Source organism: Chelonoidis abingdonii, chromosome 1 (genome assembly GCF_003597395.2).
Source record: "Chelonoidis abingdonii isolate Lonesome George chromosome 1, CheloAbing_2.0, whole genome shotgun sequence".
Classification (NCBI taxonomy): Eukaryota; Metazoa; Chordata; order Testudines; family Testudinidae; genus Chelonoidis; species Chelonoidis abingdonii.
In genome coordinates this window covers 348,788,900-348,793,569 of record NC_133769.1, presented here as the reverse complement: position 1 = coordinate 348,793,569, position 4,670 = coordinate 348,788,900, and positions in this window count along the sequence as shown.

The following is a 4,670-nucleotide window of genomic DNA, read 5'->3' as shown; positions in this document are numbered from 1 at the left end:
GTCGTCAACAGTAGAAGCTCTCCCACCGACATAGCGCTCTCCACACCAGTGCGTGTCTCAGCGTCACTTACGTCGCTCAGGAGGGCGATTTATTCACACCCCCGAGTAACATAAATTATGCCGACATAAGCTGTAATGTAGGTATAGCCTCAGTTACGTTCAAGGTACGGGTGTTGTTCAAAGAGTAACACCCTTATTCTTGCAAAAGCAGCATGGGGTTGTCTAATGACCATGGCCCTGTCCAGGCCTTGCTTTTACATCTTGAATGAAAGGAGAATTGGCATAGTACTGACTCTCAGAGAAGAATTCACCCACTGAATCACCAGCACCACTTTGCAACATTTGGGGTTTCCTGGTACAAATACTGACTAAACCCACTGATACTTAACACAGAATATCTGACTATTGGTAGTTCATGCTCCAGTGAACCTCCAGTTTGTGAGGTGTGTGACTTAGTGCCTTGCTCCTTTACTGAATGGTTCCTCCTTCTCCAGTGATATCAAGCTACCCATAGCCCCAGCCCCTCCCTTCTCGTGCATTTTTCCAGTGGAGCACTGGATTCTTCTCATCTGTCAGTTCTGGGCTCCTTTTGTCTGCTGTCTTCCAGAGTGTCTCCTGGAATATTCATGATCCTCATGCCTCTTTTCTGCAGCTAGGCCTCAGATGCTGATTTTGCTACAAGGTTATTCCCGCCAGGGCTTTTACCTCTATCGTGGAGATGTGGATCTTTGTCCTTATCTTCTGCACTGTGTATTCTGGTACCTTCCACAAGACTCTTTGCCAGCTCTTGGTCAGTTAAAGCCAGAGGACATGACCTGGGGATTCCTGCACTCTTTCATGAGACGCTGTAAAGCTTATGTGGTCTCTTCCACCTAAGCTGCCTTTGGGATTCTGCCAGCCCCACTGTGGGATCATTGACATGCCACTTCGCAATTTATTATATCTAGTGTTGGTGCTTTTATTTCTGCTTGTCTTTCTTCTCACATTGTGTGGGCCTTATGTGGTAGTTTGTTTGAGGCTCCCTTGAGCGAGGCACTGTGCATAAGTGTATTATGACACAGTCCTTGCCTCAAAGGATTTATAATCCAAATAGACAAAACAGATGAAGGGAGGGGGAATGTTCCTATTTTATAGAAGAGGATCTGAGACAGGGAGAGATCATGGCTTACCTAAGGTCACAAATGAAGTCTGTGGCAGAGCCAGGATGTGAACCTAGATTTCCTGAATTCTGGTTCACAGCTTTAACATTAGGGCCATTAGTTCTCTGCAAGCATTGTTGTTTGATAGATCACTGAGTTACTCTTTTATATATAGTTGTGGAGTACAGATGTTTAAAATCCTGAGTGGGGCTAAGATGAGGAGAGTGGAAATGGGGTGCAGAAATTCCCAACAACAGTTTGATGGGTCTCTGTGATTAATGGGAGTGGGAGTCTAATCAGCCTATGGGCTGGTGGTTGCAAATTACTGAAATGCAATTTATAAATAGGAAATTGGCCTTTTATCTTTGGTACTTGCTACACAATAGACAGACCATTAGTCAGCTGAACCTCCACAGTGGTTTCTTGTGCGATTGTAAATCGTAATTATTTAGCTAACCGTCTCCGATGCTGAGCTCTGGAAAAGGTTGTTTTTACTCTTTTTTTTTTTAAATCAACTATTACGTGTTCGTTCTATTTATTCCTGTATTAAAATGTAATTTAAAAGAAAAAGAAGAAAAATCCATACCTACTGATCTCAATGAATCATCTCCTGTGAAAAGTATGTATAAACTAGTACTCTGAAACATGATACAAACTCCGTCTTTTGGTAAATATTTAAAATGTTCAGACATTTCTCTCATTCTTGTACAAAGACCAAATCAGCATGTATGTTCAGTTGTTCCTATTTTGAAGTATCAGTGCTTTGAAGTCAGAATTGATTGATTTATTCATTTATTGAAAGGAAAATGGAGAGAAAAATCTGCTAACTTATTTGCCTTTTAATCATCAAAAACAGTATCTTCTAAAAATCAATCTAAACAACCTATTTGCCTCAGGCTTTAACTCTTATAGTACAGTTGCAAGGTTTACATAATGAGCAGAGTTGACGATGCTTGTAATAATGTGAATTAGCTGTTACGTGGTATAAAACAATATGTATCTTTTACTGTTTTAATTTCCCTTATTGGCAACTGGGGTCAAAGGTGTTGGGGAAACATTTGTATAAATTGCAGAACTGTGCTGTTTATTTCAGTGCTGCCATTTTTAAATATAATTTCTCTTTTTAGGGGAGAAAAGGAGAAAATTCTCCAAGTGTTTGTATTACTGTTCTGTGGTGTACAATGTTACTCCATTAGCACTGGTCATTAGTTCTTGCCCTCAAAGCAGTAAATACTGACTGGCCTTTCTCTTTTAGTAGCAGCTCTGCTTCTTTGATAAATCTTTCTAGCTTGGACTTTTATTTAGGTCAGTGGCTCTCAAACTTTTTTTTACTGGTGACCCCTTTCACATAGCAAGCCTCTCAGTGCGACCGCCCTTGTGAATTAAAAACACTTTTTTATATATTTAACACCATTATAAACACCATGGAAGCAAAGCGGGATTTGGGATGGAGGTTGACAGCTCACGACCCCCGATGTAATAACCTCGCGACCCCCTGAGGGGTCCTGACCCCCAGTTTGAGAACCCTTGATTTAGGTGCTCATTACTGCTCTTGTAGAATGGGCTTCCATGCAACTAAAGCAAACGATGAGAGAAGAGGATGATTCATGCTGTATTACCACTCTTTTCTCTGAACTATATTAAACCAAACACTAAGATTTGTGTAGTCTGTTCCATGGCATTTTATTTTAGTATCATGTAACAGTTGGAAGGGTGGCATCATTTTCTCTTCCCCTCATCTGTCCCCCAGAACTCTTTGGGGGTAAGGGCCATCTGAATCCCATGGAGGGGAGCTCTGGTGGCATGTACCAATCCCACACTTGGCCTGAAGGAGGGCCTGAGGGCGCAATCAGCCTCACCCCCACTCATCTGCAGTAAGTGTCAGATCTGGAAGGCTAAAAGGGCTGAGCCTGGCTCAGGTAAGGCCTGACCAGGAAGGAGAGTAGATCTCTGGCTCTCAGTGAGAGAAACATGGCGGGAGTCAGGGAGCGAGGTGGGACTGCTGGCAGATAGAGCCTCCTGGAAGAAAGGTAGATATCCAACAGGGAGGCCAAGGCACTTGGGAAGGAGTGGCAGGAAGTGAGTCTGCCTAGGATTCGGTGCACTTGTGGAGGGGTCTGCAGGGAGCAGGAAGATGACTGCTGTGTCAGGGACTGCCCTGCCAGGGGACTGGCGCAAACTCTCCTGCAGCAGAACCAGCTGAGTTGCAGAAAGTGCTAAGAAGCCCTGCTGTGAACCTGTGGAAGAGGCTTAGTGACGGGGGAGCTGGCACGCTGGGAGCCCGGGAAGAGGCTGAGGCAAGACCCAGGAGAAGGCAAGGTGGGAAGTGGTCCAGGAGGCAGCCAGGGGGCTATGTAGTCAGTCCTTGGCTGCTGCTTCAAAGCTCCCTGGAATAGAACCTGGTGGAGAGGGAGGACCTGGGTTCTCTCACCAGTCCACTGAGGAAGGCAGAGCAGAATCCCCTCTCTCCAACTGGGGGTAAGGACGACTAAAGCCCCCTGGTCCCAGGGATACAAACCAGAGTTCAGACTCAGACTGAGAGTCCAGCATGAAAGTAGATGGACTGTTAGTTGTTGAACTATTGGTTTGCCCCAGAGGGGGTGGGAGTATGTGACCTTGTGCGGGGGAGGTGTCAAGTTGCAAGAAGAATCAGACCGTCATAGGGCCAGAACAGCAGTCAGCAGTAGGCACCAAAGGAGGAGAGTCTGCTGTGGCATGCCCAGCCTCCATAGGGTGTGCTGGCTGGTGAGTCACATGCTTACAGGTAGCCAGTCTTGCAGAGCCCAGTGGAGCATTCATGCTCCATTGAAGGGGACCCAGAGGCTAGGAGAATCTGTGTGCAGGGATGGAAAATGCACTTTTCTGATTCTTTCAGCTAAAATAACTATGTGCACCCCTTTCTGGGGGACCCATGTGTCGGAACCCCTTGCTCCAAGCCAGGATAGACCAAGGCAAGCTGCCTTCCTGCCCCTCAAGATCAGCGGGTGCATGGTTTGCTGTGGTGGGAGATGTAGGGCCTGGGGCTTCTTTACTGGCTCTGGTAACTGCTGCTTCTCTCTGTGTGGAAGGTTGGCTGCAGACTCAGGAAAACACCACTCCATTAGTTATAGTGAGGGAACATTTTCCAGCATTCTCTTGTAACTATGAGAGCTGCTTCTGCAGGGCTTCCTTCTAGCTCAGAAATACAGTACCAATGGGGGACTCAGATTCTCGCACCTCCCCTGTGGAATCACCACATTACTATTGTAATGTTCTTCTACTGAAACAGAAATATGCAGTTTGATTTAGTGTCCCGAGTATCTTAATTCTTCTTGCACATGTACGCTCTTTCTCCCTCTCTCTCTTGTTTGCTGCTGGTGACTGTGATACATGGTGTCATAAGTAGATAGGTAAGGGTTAATTTTCTTTTACCTGTAAGGGGTGGACAGGGGGGAATCAAGCACCTGACCAGAGGACCAATCAGAGAACTGGATTTTTTTAAAGTCTGGGAGGGAAAGGAACTCGGGGTCTTTTGTTTCTCCCGGCTATGGA